This window comes from Lethenteron reissneri, chromosome 35 (genome assembly GCF_015708825.2).
Source record: "Lethenteron reissneri isolate LAM-NWPU_2019-01 chromosome 35, ASM1570882v1, whole genome shotgun sequence".
In the NCBI taxonomy this organism is placed as follows: Eukaryota; Metazoa; Chordata; class Hyperoartia; order Petromyzontiformes; family Petromyzontidae; genus Lethenteron; species Lethenteron reissneri.
The window spans coordinates 12,452,408-12,468,780 of NC_083813.1; positions in this window are offsets into that span (position 1 = coordinate 12,452,408).

The following is a 16,373-nucleotide window of genomic DNA, read 5'->3' on the forward strand; positions in this document are numbered from 1 at the left end:
CTGGCCAGGCACACAGACAGACCGGACAGACACGCCGGTAGCCAGCCAGTCACTTGGACAGACATCCAGGCAGCAAGCCAATCGGACACACAGACAGACTCAGCAAGCCAGCTGGGTCACGCCAGCGTGGTCACGGTGATAAAAGTGTCGAGACACAGTGTGCGTCTTTCACGTGGGCTCCCGTCTCAAGGGGCTCGCAGGGAGAGAGAGAGAGAGAGGCAGGGAGAGAGAGTGAGAGGCAGGGAGAGAGAGAGAGGGAGGGGGAGAGAGTGAGCAGAAGAGTCGAGAGGAGGTGAGTGAGTGTCGTGTCGTCTCAATTGATTATCTTCCCTCCCTACCTTCCTTCACTTTTATTTTTTTTGTTTACGATCAGTGGAAACAAGAAGATGCTCGGTGTATTCGGCACTTTGTTTCGGTCATCATTTCGTAATTTTTTTTTTTTTTTTTTTTTTTAAACGGGGCTTTATGTTGCCCTCGCTCGCTCGCTCTCTCGCTCACTCGCTCTCTCGCTCGCTCTCTCGCTCGCTCTCTCGCTCACTCTCTCGCTTGCTCGCTCTCTCGCTCTCTCTCACTCGCTCTCTCTCTCGCTCATTCTCTCGCTCACTCTCTCGTTATTTACGCCGCCCCCCTCGCAGTCCTATGGCCTCCGACGGGTAGCTCATAACAGCATGCAGAGCAACCTACCTTCCTTCACCCCACTCACCCCACTCACCGCCTCCCTCACCTCTTCCCTCGGCCACTCACTTAACCGGCAGTGGGTTTTTTTTGCGAGCGCCTCCGCGTTGAGGGAGGGCTGTAAACTCCACTCCGGGTTTTAGGCAGTCTCCAAAGATGGCATTAACGATCATCATTTGGAATGCGAAGGGCAGCTTTCGTTCACCACCAGAGAGAGAGAGACCGAGAGAGGGATTCAGAGACAGACAATCGGGAAGGCTGCTTCTAGAACCGTCAGCCGACAATTGCCCAAGCTCCGCGGTCCTGTATTAGGATGTGGTTTTTTGTTGAACTCCATTTCACGATTGGTCGTTTCGCACGTGGGAGGTAGCGGGAGTTCCCGGAAGGTGGGTGGTGTAGTTATGGCACTCAGTCCCCGTCCGGAGGGAAGCTAACCCACTTGCTGTACTGCCATTAGGCAGGAGATGGCGACCGTGACGCCCAGTTTGACTAGCGCGTGTGTGTGTGTGTGTGCGTGTGATATGGGGAGCGGTGGTGGAGCAGTTAGCGCTACGCGTCGCTACGAACCCGGCCGCCCGATTTCAATTCTTGCTCATGGCCATCACCACCGGTGACGATTATCTAAACCTGTCCTGGGCCTCCCCTAGGTCGACTCAGCCTCAAATGAGTAAACATCGCCACTGGGGAGACAAAGACGGCCGGGCTTGGTGCTGGCCACCCACCCCCTCGTGCGCCGTGTGCCGACCTTCATAGGTGCTGCTCACTAACAGCACTTGCCCCAACAGTCTGATCAGGCTATAGGGGGCAGGATCTTTGTCTTTGTGATCCAACCCATCACTGACCCCCCCCACACACACTACTGGATTGCAGGCCACGTTCAGCCAGCCGGCAGCAGCATGTGACGGTTGTGACGTCACAGTCAATTCGTGACGGCTGCTGTTGTTGTTGTAAAAGTGTCTGTGTACACGTCTCAGCCAGTCAACGCATGGTAACCTGGGTCTGTCCCGTGACCTCCTGCCAGCGGGCGTTCGATACTAAAAGTGCACATAGCCTGGCACAAGCGCCGCGGTGACGTCACCGCCACTGGCGATTGTTGTTGTTGTACGCGTGCGTGTGTGTGCGTGTCATCTCCTTTCACTCCGGGGCGACTTCCAAACTTTACCCGGGGAATTCCCTTCGGAGAGAGTGAGAGAGAGTGAGAGAGAGGGCTCTGCTATCGGTCTATCAGCGACGGGGGCTCCACATCAGCAGCAGTGGGAACGCAGCGACGGGAGGGGGGAGTCGGTGATGGCGATGGGAGGGGTGCGGGTGGGAGCTGTAGGGGCGGGGGTGTCGGGGGGGGTCACACACGCGGCGCACCGCTTGGCTCAACTCCGCCAAGGGGTCCCCATGACCCCCCCCCCTCAAACCCCCCAAACCCCCCCCCCCCTCTCCGCTTGACTCAGGTCCCACCTCTCCCCCCAGCCAACACCGCCACCCCCACCCCTCCTCCCCCCTCCCCTCTCTCTCCGGAGACTCGCCACGTCTACTGTGGGGCTACCGGACGCGAATGAAAACATTCTGTCGGAATGTCTGCATACATCACCTCCGGGCCTCGCGCGTGTTGCTTTAGTGTCTCTTTCTTGAGGGTGATGGGAGAAAGGTGGGGGGCGGGGGAGGGCGTGGGGGGGGGGATGTCCCCCCATCCACCCCCCCCCCTCCTCCTCGCCCCCCACCTCCATCCTGCTCGTGCCTCGCCTCTTCCTCCTCCGGGCCCTGCGTCTCGAGGCAGCAGGAGCGCGAGCATCGCCTTCGATAATTGTCGCAATGTTTTTCTATTATTATTGAATTGGAAATTATTTTTTTAAGAACAGTTTTTGTGTTTAGTTTGTTGTCCTTCCCCCGCACCTCCGATGAGCACGGTTGGCTACGTACGGTGTGAAAGAAGTTCAACATACACACATTATACGGTATATATATATTTTTGTTAACCGAATAAAGGAAGACATGAAGACGGTCAACGCATCCCCTGAAGATGCCCTGGACCGAGCCAAATGGAGAAGACAATGCCGAAAAGCGGACCCTGCGCCACAGCGGGAACAACGCTAGGAAGAAGAAGATATATTTTTGTTAACTAATTAACGTTTGCTTTTGAGCACTACATTTCACACAATTACTCAATCTATCCTCAATCATGGACGACAGATAAAATACATTGTACTTGAGGATAGAGTCTATGCACTAACGAAAACTATTACACATATTGTCGAAATTCAGACGTGTATTTAAAACAACAACAACAACAACAACAATGATAATGTCCATGTAGTTAATCGACCTACAAACTCCCCGTGACGTGACCGTGAGATTGAGCGACAGCGCGGACCGGTGGCAGTGGGAAGTGAACTCAGCCGTGCCGCGTGAACGGTGAACGTGGCGACGTGAAGAGTCCACGTCGAGAGCCGGAGAGTGAACACGAGGGGGTGAACATACGGACGGAAGGTTCGCGTAGAGTGAACAGTGATACGTGCGAGTGAAACTTCTGCCGGCATTGCAACCACCGTGAACTTCCCATCGCGTTATTAAAATTGTATCGACCCCCCCCACCCCCACCCCACCTGTATATAGACTCGCATAGAGATCCATAGACTATCATAGAGACCCCATCAAGACGCGTAGACGAGCATTGAGACCCGTAGCCTAGCACTGACATCGACTCACAAGAATCCAAACACTCATTGTAATTGTTGGAAATGGCCAAACACGCCGACGTAAGAGGCCCCTCCTGAGTTGTCAGACTCAGCTTTTCTGGCTATAAAATGAAGGCATAACCATTGCACTGTGATAGAGAGGGTGCAGACCAGACACGGGGGGTGAGGAGGAGGGGGGGCGAGATGTCTGGTGGAGGAGGGGGAGGGGGGGGGAGCTCACTGGGCTGGAGTTGTCTCACACCGACAGCCTCGCTTCTGGGAAAGGCAGTGCGGGGAAGAGTGATTTGCAATTTCACGAGCGGCGACGCGGCGATTGGCGTTTCTGTGCCACGAGTTCGGCCAAAGCTGCGTTCGAGTCCCCGTCGCTGATGACGCGACAGTCAGCGGACGAGTGGTGTCGGCGATTCGAGCGAACAATGCACACCCGTTTCACCAGAGCATCTCGAGATCGCATTTAGAATCCGTCCAGACCCCATCCTCCATCTCCTCGTGGATCGCGCTGCTGCTGCTGCTGCTGTCGCCATCCCAATATCTCAACCAGATTGAGTAGGACACTGCCAGTGGAGAAACGCGGACGTCCAGAATAAACCCTTCCTTCGAGACCCAGACATCATCGTGCCACCTCCCCTTGGCTTAGGCATTCATCTTCCTCCTCGAAGACGCTGGCGGTGGAACCAGCAACCGCATCGGAACAACATAACCAGCCCGGTGCGCGCATCTCGTGCATGAATGGAAAGTTAAAGACACGAAGCCACAGTAGTGCGACTGTGGCCATGCAATTCAAACTATGGGCCACGTGGTGAAGCCCATAGGGAGACGTAGAGGCTTATAGAGATGCACAGAGACCCACAGCGATTCATAGATACAGATAGCCAACCCATAGAGACACATAGATAGGCATTAAAGTACAATCCACAGTCGTGAGACTGTGGCCATGCAGCCCAAACTATGGACCGCACAGTGAACCCGCTGCGCTCATTCACGAACTCTTTCTCTCTCTGCCTGTGTAACACGTAGCAGGCTTTCGCGACCAATATCCTCCATGATAGAGGTGTTTGGGTCAGATCGCTCCCTCTCTGCTGAAGCCCTCTTGTCGTTGCCAGCAGCAGCGCTCCACGCTGGCCACTCGGCGCCTGCGACCGCAGTGGCCCCCACGCGTGGGCACCGAATCGCAGACGCCGCGTGCACCACGACGCGTCGGGCTCCTGCGAAGGCGCGAGGCGCCAGTGTCTGGGTCCTGGTCTCTCCGTCTGTGGTCGCGCTGTAGCTGCAGGGAGCAGGGCTCTGTCTCCCCCCCCCCACCACCCTCGCTCCCACCCCACTCACCCTCACTCACCCCCACCCCGCACCCACTTCTACTCCCCCTTTCTCTCGTCTCTTATTCCCCCCCCCCCCCCCAAGCTTTTATAACCTCATTTAATACAAGCAACGTGCAACACCCGGGTTATTACTACTACATTTAACCTGAGAGGTAGTGCTCCTTGTTGCTGGCCGCTTGGCGTTTTTGGGGGGCATTCTGGATCTCCCTGCCCAATGTATCTGAGGCGCCGCGGTGTCTAGGAGATGTTAACGACCTCGCCTGGTCTACAGGAGGTTCTTGGGTTCGATCCAGACCCTGACGCCTGTTGTATATTTGAAGTTTGCGGTGTCTCTCTCTCCCCGTGGTCGCGTGGATTTTTCTCCGGATCCTCCGGTTTCTCCCTCCACATTTAGAATCAACGCAGATTTAGAGTAACCGGCTGCTATACATGTCCACACGACGAGAAGCCCACTTCGTTGAGCTATCATTTGTGGCCAGCTTGCTTCGGATAAAGAGCTACATAGCTCAGTGGGCCTTAGCTCGTAAAATAAAAAATAAAATAAAATCGCCGCCGGTCGTTTGTACCCTTCGATAGCGCTGCTCGTTGCTGGCCGCTTGGCGTTGCCGCGGTGCCTGTGGGCTCTGCGGCTGAGCCACCGACTGCGTGGGGCGATGCGATGGTTATTTATGTATTATTTAACTCGGAGGGGGCCTCCCTGTGAATGGCGCTTTGTGTGCACGAGCGAGGGACTCACAAACCACGCAGCGAACTTCAATAAACACATTTTGTTCGGCCCCAGCGTCCAAGGGAAACACAGCGAGAGATGAGGGGGTCTCCCCCCCCCCCCCCCCGTTCTCTTCTCCATCCCAATACCCCCCAACCCCCACCTCTGACTCCACCCCTCAACTCAATTCCCCCCCCTCTCCCACCTCTCAAATCTTCTCATCATCTCGACCCCCGCCCCCCGCCACACCAAAACAGACTCAAAGTAATTTTTTCCTGCTGTGTGTATGGAGCGTGTGTTGAACTTCTTTTGCACCGTACGTAGCCGACCTACTACTAAACACAAACAGAAGTTGCAATTAGCCGCATCAAAGCGCCGGTGCTAATCCCCTGCTTACGGGCCCTGTGCAGAAACTGTGGTGGAAATTCCAAAATCTCATGACGGGGACCAGTCCATAAGCACTGTGACCGCTTGCACATCAGCATCGTCACCACCAGCAACAACCACCACAATTACCAACAAGAGCAGCAGCACCACTACCGCCGCAACCACAATCACCACCACCAACAGCAAGACCACAATTGCCACCGCAACCACAATCCCAGCATCCACCTTCGCCATGAACACCACCACTATGAGTGGTTCCCAGACACCACCTATGATATTGGAAATATCTGTCCAGGTGACAATAGAAAGCATACAATCAGCGCTATCCTACACCGATCTTCTCTCCCACAGCCCCATCCCGTCTGTCCCGATATTCACCTCGTGCTGTTGTGGTTGGGGGGTGGGGGAGGTGGGTGGGTGGGTGGGGTGGGGGGGGTGACAAGCGAGAGTGAGGCGACGCAATATCGCGGCGCGACAACACCCGGGGCGTAGCGCGATCGTGTGATGGCATTTTCCAAAAAGAGACGTTCTCAGAAAACCCACCCAGTCACTCAGTCACTCGCCCACCCACCCACCAGCACACCCACCCACCAACACACCCACCAACCCACCCACCCGCCGACACATCCACCCACCGACCGACCCACAAACACTCACGCATTCAATCGCCCATCCGATCACACACTTTGAGTCACGCATTCAGTCACCCCCATCTGATCACTCATTCATTCACCCATCCGATAACTCACCCATTCAATCACCCACCTGATCACTAACTCATTCAATCACCCATCCGATAACTCACCAATTGAATCACCCACTTGATCACTCGCCCATTCAATCACCCACCACTCATCCAACCTTTCAATCTGTCGCGTCACGTTCGCGGCAGTGCCTCCACGCCACAGGCGTGCCACCAGATTCACAATCCTCGAGTGACACCCGCGGGACAAACCTGAAATTGCTTTTATTGAGGAATATTTAACGCGATGAGATGGAGCTCGTACGCAGGTGCTGGATGAAATGTTGCCTCATCGCAGGATCGTGAGAGGCGGGGAGGAGGCGACATGGGGGAGGCCTTCATCCAGCAGTGGATTGATCGCGGCTGGTGACGATTATCGTGATTTACAGCCCTTTGTGGCAATGCCCTGCAGAACGGTCTCCCCCACGCCCTGTCAGTGGGTGGCGGTTGTTTGACCATACTTCACCACGCTGGTCAACGCGGGTTGGTAATGCGAGTGGGGTGGAGAGTCGTTTCGGATATTACTCACTCGCCACTGATGTTAGCCGTGGCCAGGAATCGAACTCGGGTGGTCGGGAGTGCGCTAACCGCGGCGCCACCGCTCTCTCAACTTGTTACAATGCAGGGCAACTCGCGTCTCGCTCTCAGAGTCGCGAGTCGCAGCGACCTCGCTGACAGCAGTCTGAATGTTGGCTGTTGACATTCTGGCTTGGGGGAGGTTGACTCACTTCAGCCCATCATCCCTCCATGGTCGATACAAATAGGCACCACGTTATGCGGAATTCAACAGCGGCTGTCCTATGGATAGACTCGCCCCCACATCCCCCGCCATAGAAACGTGGAGTTCACACCACTGACTCCGCAAGGCTGTAAGCATGGAATCACTTTGCTGAACGGGTCACCAGCAGTCGCCCTAACTCCGCTCACGAACCCGACGGAACGAACTGGCCGGTCAGCCTCGAGTACAAACCTGTCCCGCTACCCCTGACCAGGTAGCCAACAGCCTCGCGTGATAACCCCTTGACCCCCACCACCACCACCGCCTGCGTCTCCCCAGGGCCCACTTGCCACAAGGTGCGGATCGGCGACCCGCTGCTGCGTGTTCGGCCAGAGCGCTGACGGGGGGGGGCGAAGGAGGAGGAGGAGGGGGGGTGAGTGGGTGGGGGGGGGGTGAGGTAGGGGGCGGGTGCAGGGGGATGGAGCAGTTGGTGGGTGGAGGGGGTGGGGGTAGGGGGTGGATGAATGGGGGGAGGGGGAACTTCTGTACCCCCCCTCCCCTCCTCCTCCTCCTCCTTGGCTCCCGGTGTTGGAAAAAGCGCGCTCCAGCAGCGCTGCGTCTGTAGAGCCGCCGCCGCCGCCTCCACTCGCCGTGATTGCCGGGCCCGACTCGTACAGCGGGGCCCGGCTCTGTTGTTGTTATTATTATTATTACGAGGTTTTATTATTGCTGCTCCCTCTGCGTTATTGCTCCGCGCGCGTGTATGTGTATAGCTCTTTTGTCAAGCCTCTAATCCACTGCTGGATTAGCGCCTCCACCCGCCCCCCCCACCCACCCCCCGTCACTGCGCGGTTGCTAAAGGCTCGGTGGAGTGCTCTGTATTGTTGCGAGGACATAGGAGTACGGTACAACAGTGGATTTAACTGCACTATTTCTCTCTGCTGATCATCACGTGGCCTCGCAGCAGCCTATAACACCTGTTATGCACGGTGGTCGCCCATCCGAAGCTCTGTGCAGGCTCAACAATTCCTGCTTGGCATCTGTGATCTTCGTAAAGTCACGTAGTTAGAAATAAAATATAATAGATCACGACCGCTTGTGTTGCGATCGAAACGTCGTGATTTGTTTTATTTTATTTCTAACTACGTGACTTTACCGAAAGCACCAAAGAGTATGGATTCCTGTAGTCACGAAAGCTTCAAATGAAGATTCCGTGATCTCACCACGAGATCGCTCGCATCGCCGGGCGATTTGACCACAGCCGCAGTCATTGGACCGTCAACACTCACGGTGCCGGGTTCATAGAGGCGATTCAAAGTCAGATTTGAGATCTCAGTGAGCACGTGCGTGTGCACACACGTGGATCACGTGGTGTGTGCGTGTGCATGGACACGTGTTCCACGTGTGCGCGTTCCACGTGTTCCGTGAGTGGATGCATGCGCACGTGTCCCACGCGGTCGGTGAAGCGCCACGCCCGCGCTAACCACTGCGCCACCGCTCTTCTGTCAGTTGTCGGTGTTTTCGCTGAAACTGCCAGGGGCGCGCTTTGCCAATTTCACGAAGGGCTCTTCTCGTTTGAATATCTTCTTCGTTTAACCACTTTTTTCCCCCCTTCCCCCACTCCCAGCAGTCAATCGGAGCGCGAGCGCTGCGTTGCTAACAGTCGTTGCCGTTGCTGTGTTCTAATAAACACGGCGAATATGAGACGCAAATTAGTGAAAACTCACCAGCAAAATGAAAAATAGAGCGCTTTATAAGACATTTTTTGTGTTAATGTATCTGTCGGTTTTCATTTAAGGAAAGCACCAACCAGCGCTTTCCAGTTAAGCAGTTTACAGTACTCGCAAATGTTTGCGTATAAAACCCCCCTCCACTCCACCATCCACGCTCCCACCCCTACTCCCCCCCCCCCGTCAGCCCCCCACCTTCCCCCCACTCCGACAGCCCCCCCCCCCACCACCCACCAGCCACCAACCCTCCCCCCCCCCACAGAGCGCCATCAGACCTGTAGGTTTGTTGGCTGAGGTTTGACTTTTTGTATCGTGAGCCAGTGGTTGGAAATTCCACATTCCTATGGCGGGTCACGGGACGAATCTGTGAACGGATGTGCAGGTCAATTGTTTGCATCGCAGGATCGTTGGGTGGAGGGGGTAGAGGGGGACAGTGCAGGAGACCTTCATCCGGCAGTAGATAGAGCATGGCTGATGACGATGATGGCGATGATGCTGGTGATGATGATGATGTTGCTGATGCCGTGTGTCTGCGCGTGTGTCTGTGTGTGTGTCAACAGTCACAGAGGTGCTGGAGAGAGACCTGTCACCCACCCTGGTTCACCCGCACTGACCGCCAGGGGGAGCGCTCCGCACGCCTCTGCCGCGATGCTCCCCGGGTCCCTCCCCCGAACCCCGCCGTGCATGGCGCCGCGTCACGAGACTATCACCAACCACCCACCCCCCTCGCCTGCCTGTCGGGGCAGATCTTGGAGATTAGGGCAGGACCCCGCAGGTCGCGTGTCTCGACTGTGCAGCAGCAGCGGCAGCAGCAGCATCAGCAGCAGCAGCGTCAGCAGCAGCGGCAGCAGCTGCAGCAGCAGCAGCGGAAGCATCAGCGGCAGCAGCAGCAGCGTCAGCAGCAGCGGCAGCAGCAGCGGCAGCAGCAGCTGCAGCAGCAGCAGCGGCAGCAGCAGCTGCAGCAGCAGCGGCAGCAGCAGCAGCGGCAGCAGCAGCTGCGGCAGCAGCAGCAGCTTTGGTGCGAGCGTTGGGAGCAAGGTCGCATGGTCTGGTGGAGACATCAAAAGCAACTTTGGCCGTGATGACATCGTGACCTCGACCCCTCGTCTGCCAAGCCCCCCCTCACCCCCTCCCGTTATCCACCTTCATCCCCTCCTACCCCCTCCCTCCACACACTCTGGGCCCCCACTCACAAGACAGCCCCCCCCCAGCTCCCAAACCCACAACCTCGTGCCAAGCAGCAACCTCCCGCCGCTCCAATGGAGCATGGACCCTCCCCGCGTCTCTCTCTCTCTGGGCCCTCTGATGGGACCCAACGAGGGGCTGGGGTTAATGTTGGGGGCAGGGGGGAGGGGTGGTGGGAGGGGGGGGCAGGGGGAGGGGTCGAGGGCAATTGGGGGCTGGGAGAGGTTGACGCCACAGGACGAGCGTGACCTCCGCGCGTACTCAGCAAGCACCTTGCGCAGAAGTTGAAGAATTTGGAAGAAAAAGCAAATTTGACTGAAGGATACTCCCAAGCGTTGAAGACTTCAATCTGTGCCTGGAGACGCGAACTCTCTCGCACGCTCTCCCCGCCGACTGCAGGCTGGGAGGTGGAAAGCTATGAGAGAGAGAGAGGGGGGTGGAGAGTGCGCGGAGCTTCGGGTAGTTTCCAGTGCCCGCCTCTCTCCACGCTCTCCCCGTGCTCCCACACAACCGCCCCCGCTCGGGCGAAGCGTCGTTCGACGCCGCGTGGGACCTCACGGTCGTCCAATGGACGTTTGTTCCAGTCTGAGAACAGCGATTGGTTCGGTTCGGTTCACAAAAAAAACGTTCCGTTCAGAACCGAACGGTTCCCACTCCGACACTCCCCCCCCCCCCCCCGAGATTCACAACCTCGCTCCCCCCCCCACCCCACCTCCTGTTTCCGCGGAACGGGAGTGACCACACCAATGGGAACAACCACGCCACGCACTCACTCCCAGCACAGAAGTGAGGCTCAGCCGTGGGTTGAGTGATGCAGCAGCCGCTTTGTACTGTGTGTGTGTCTGTTAGTATGCGTGTGAGTTCGTGTGTATGCCAGTCAACGCATGTCACCTGGGTCTGTCCCGTGACCTCCTGCCAGCGGGCATTCCACACTTCACGTGGCTTAACAAGTGCACGCAGCTTGGCACAAGCGCCGTGGTGACGTCGCCGCCACTTCGTGGCGAATGGCGGTTCTTGTTGTCGTGTTAGTATGTTTGTGTGCTCGTGTGTGTGTGTGTGCTCTAGTGTGTGTGTGTGTGCTCTAGTGTGTGTGTGTGTGTGCTCGTGTGTGTGCTTGTGTGTGTGTGTGTGCTCTAGTGTGTGTGTGTGTGCTCGTGTGTGTGTGTGTACTCGTGTGTGTGTGTGCTCGTGTGTGTGTGTCCATGATTTGGTCCAAATTACCGCGCTGTATCTATCATAAGTGCACTTAATTATGCCATGGTAAGTATTGTATTCTTATTTGCTTGCTCAAATCGCTTGTTTTTTACACAGTATATATTATATACATATATATCTCCCATGTAATTTGCACTGCTTTGCATTACACGTCATGTCAGCATATATGACGGTGCGTGTATGTATATACGTCGGCGCGTACGTGTCCCGGGTTGGTTGGGAGCGGTGGGCGCAGTGGTTAGTGCGCAATCTTCGCTGTGGCGCCTGATATTAGAACCGGGCCTTGGACCCCCCCCCCTCCCCATCTGCCTGCCCTGACCACGCTTCACCAACTCGCACTGACCAGCGTGGTGAAGTATGGCCAAACCCACCGCCCCCCCACCCACGACCGACCACGGTGCGGGGAGGAGATAATCATCCAGCTGTGGATTGATCATGGCCTGTGATTATGGTTCAACGATGTTATCGGTAGTCTAAGACGCGTTCTTTTTAAAGTGTATTCATTACGTGTAGACTGATTTTTGTAATTTACGCTTCGGTGTTAAGTGCCTGGAGACATCTGTCTGCGCGCATTCCCGGTCTGTGGTGCTGCGCCTCTCTCGTGCATAGACAGAAGTCGTGCTTTTACAGTGCTGGTTGGCGATCAGCGCGTGTTTGTTAATCCATTGATGGTGGTGGTGGTGAAGACACAGTGGTGAATTGATGCGCGCACCGCGGCCCAATAAACCCAGGTCACCTGAGTTTAATTCCCCTTCCATTCCCGGCCACGGCTAACATCAGTGGCGATAGGACGTCTTCCCGACTGAGCAAACCAAGCCTCCGTTTGTTCAGTCCGCACTGACCAGCGTGGTGAAGTATGGTCCAAACAACTCGCAATACCGACACGGCGTGCGGGGGAGGCCTTCATCCAATCCAGCAGCGGCTTGAGCAAGGGGCTGTAGAGTCACGATCGTCCCGTCAGATAATCCTGGGTGAATAAGTCTATATAGTAATTGTTATTATCATTGCGCTTACAATCGCCGATGGAAAGCATTTATCACGGCAATAATGGGAGAGTTGTGTTTATCTCGTAGCATCAGCAATACCCATCGCAGTACATATGAATCTGTTCATCGTGACCATACCATTCGTGAGGGGGGGGGTTGATCTGAATGTCCGTGGTTCGACATTGGTGCTGTTACACAGAAATGACGTTAGGCTAAACGTGAAGTATATTTTTTTGTTAAATTCTATCGGTCGAATTGGTGAGTGGGTGGCTGGGTGAGTGAATGAGTGAGTGGCTGGGTTGGGTGAGTGAGCGAGCGAGCGAGCGGGTGGATTGAATCGATCAGTGCTCGATCATCATTCATCCCGACTGCCGCTCCACTCCGAACCCTACCCGGTGCAGCAGTGAGGTCGGAACTGAGTGCTCCAACCCAAACGTGACAACAGGAATCCAGCTGATGGTGATAATGGTGTCGCTGTTGCTGTTGAGTGAGTGGTTGGCTTCTGCGATTTCAATTCGAAGCGTGCATGAATCGATGGATGTGTGTATGTTTAACATCATCAATCATCATCGCGATCCATGGGCAGATAGTCCGTAGGTGCACATTTCGTCACTTAATGTCGAAAGCAGTCCATGCCTATACACATCTGTATGCTGAACTTCTTTCGCACCGTACGTAGCCAATCGTGCTATTCGGAGGTGCGGGGGAAGGACAACAAACTAAACACAAACTAATCAGTTCTAGTTGACTTTCCCAATATCGGGAGGAAGAGCGTTCCAGACGGTCGCAGAAGCAGCGCATCTGAAAGCGCCGCGCGATGACCGCCGTCTTCGTTCCAAATAGCCACCGTTGCTGCTGCTGCTGCTGAGCGGAGTTCGCGAAACGTCGGCCATCAACGCCGTGGCACAGCGACACAACGCGCCGGCGAGAAGCAGCTGTTGCTACAAGAGCAGCAACAGCAGCGCAGACGCGACAGCCTGCGGCAGGCGGTAGTGAGCGCTCGAACGCATTCCTGAAAGGCGACAGTTTTGTGTTCCTCTAACCAGGCCGCCCTTTAACGTGGCACGCGCGTTCCATGCCGAGCGCTGGTGAGCGTCGCTGCAATCCGCACACGCGGGAAATGTAGTTTTTACTTGGGGGGGGGCAGGATATATGCCCCTCCCCCCCTCCTCCCGCCAAAGTCGTATAAACCCTAATCCGTAACGTTTGTGTACAATGAGCAGATGATGTCTCTTCGCGATGTGGCATTCAATGAGATTACGGCACTTAGGGCGAGACACGAGGGGTGTGATTACGCGCGCGCATACGCAAAGACAAAGATCCCCCTTGTAGCCTTTGACGGACTGTTGGGGTAAGTGCCTTTCGCGAGCACCGATGCACACGCGCGCACAAGGACAAAGATCCCCCGTATAGCATTAACAGACTGTCGGGGCAAGTGCTGTTAGCGAGCACCTTTAAAGGCCTTCACGGCACACAAGGGGGTGGGTGGCCAACACCACGCCCGGCCTCTTTTGCCTCCCTAGTAGCGATGTTTTTACACATCGCTCCAGGTACTCATTTGAGGCTGAGTCGACCTAAGAGGAGGCCCAGGACCGGTTCAGATCATCGTCACCGGTGTTGGCCGTGAGCGGGAATGGAACCTGGGTCGCCAGGTTCCATAGCGCAGCGCGCTAACCGCTACACCACCGCTCCCCACCCACAACAACAACAACAACCGCCATTCGCCACTAAGTGGCGGTGACGTCACCACGATGCTTGTGCCAGGCCAAGTGCACCTTGAGGCCACGTGAAGTGTCGAAAGCCCGCTGGCAGGAGGTCACGGGGCAGACCCAGGTGCCACTGGTCGACTGACCGAGATGACCGAGATGACTGGCTGATGCACCACCTGTGCCCCCTACTGTGCCAACTTGCTGTGCTTTAGCCACCCGGCGCTCCGCTCGTTGTTGTGAGCGTCGCTCCTCCGCCCTCCGTTGTTGTTGGAGGGCGACTGCCTCCAACTGCCCAGTAGCGTCCTTCACGAGCCTCCTCCACTGAGGCCGATCTTGACACCGCTGGTACCAGTCATCGGCAAGTCCACTCAGCTCCACGTCCTCCTGTACCACATCACTCCATCTCTTCTCCAGCCCGTGCCGCGCCCGTCTAGCCCCCTCGATCCGGCCGAACAAAAGCTGTTTAGGCATGCGGTGGCTGGGCATGCGGGCTACATGACCCAGCCAACGCAGCCTTGCCTGCCGGAGGAGCTCACTGATGGGACTTTGCCCAGATCTTTCAAGGATTTGTGAGCTCCTCACACAATCCAGCCTGGTTAAACCCAGGATGGATCGTAGGCAGGCCACCCACACACACACAGACACACACACACACACGTACACACGCGCGCGCGAGACGAACGTGCACAGATATGCACATGCACGCACACGGATGACGTGACCCTATTGATCAGACGCAACGCGCGTTGTCGGTGAAGACTCGAGCCTTATAACCGAGCGGTCAGCCAAAGCCACGCGTGCTTTTTGACTATCTGTGTTCCAAGTTTGTGTTTCACTCCCAGATTTCTGTTGTTGTTGATGTAAAACTGAACCCTCATTAAAACTGTCACTTACTCCCGAAATCGGATCCGGCGTCTCCTTTGCCCTATGCTGTGTGCTATGGGATGTGGTCCTCAACCGGGGATCACACACACACCCCTAGGGGTCCCAGGGGGGTACACGAGATGATTTATAAACATGTGGAATATGTGGAATTATATCATACGTGTGAGTCATTGGTGAGTAATCACGCGGGCATCTAGCAATATAAAATAATTACGATATAATAATAATAATAAAAAGCCCATGTGGGAATCCAGAACGACATTAAAGACCTTTATAAACTCGCTGATCGTAAACGTTGCGGGTTTCTAAGAGTAACTCAGCGAGCGCCAACGAATTGCGTCACGCGTGCAGAGCGTCCCTTGGATATTTCTGTTGTTGCGTTCGCTTGCAGCTACTAGCAAGCTCGTTAGGATACCTCGCAAATGTGGACAATTGGTTCCGATATATTGGCGTTCATTATTCGTACAGTTATTTCTCAGAACCATGTTGGGTCAGAGCAAAGGGAGCACTCGGTGGGAACAAACTTTAACAAGGGGGTACAGCAGTAGCCAACGGAGGTTGGGAATAACCGCTGTGGGATGTTGGTAGTGGTGGAAACGGCGCGGGGTGGAGGAGAGATGGCGGGGGGTCGCCGTGGCTGGTACAGGAGGACGTGGTAGAGCTGAGTGGACTTGCCGATGACCGGTGGATCCATCGGCGGTGTCAAGATCGGCCTCTGTGGAGCAGGAGGAGGCTCGTGAAGGACTCTACCAGGGGCAGTTGGAGGCAGTCGCACTCCAGCAACAACGGATGGCGGTGGAGAGACTCTCACAACAACGAGCGAAGCGCCGGGCGGATAAAATACAGAAAGCTCGCACAGTGGGTAGCACAGTTAGTGCATCTGACAATCTTCTCAGTCACTGAACCCATGGCACCTGGGTCTGTTCCATGACCTCCTGTCAGCGGGCCTCGACACTTCACGTGGCCTCAAAGTGCACCTAGCATGGCACAAGCACCGTAGTGACGTCACCATCACGTAGTGGTGAATGGCGATTGTTGTTGTTGGTGTTGGCAGTGGTGGTACTGCTGCTAGTGGTGGTGCTAGTGGTGGTGATGCTGATGGTGGTGGTGGTGGAGATAGAGGTGGTGCTGCTGGTGGTGCTGGTGCTAGTGGTGGTAGTGCTGGTGGTGGTGGTGCTAGTGGTGGTGGTGCTAGTCGTGGTGGTGGTGCTAGTAGTGGTGGTGGTGCTTGTGCTGGTGGTGCTGGTGGTGGTGCTAGTAGTGGTGGTGGTGCTGCTGGTGGTGCTGCTGCTGCTGCTGCTGCTCGTAGTGGTGGTGGTGGTGGTGCTGCTATGCCGGCGTGTGGGGTAGGCGGCGCTGTGTGTCTCGGAGTCTGCGCCGTGCGTTTGGCGTCATCTCGAACCTGTGAGCTCATTCCCGAGACGAG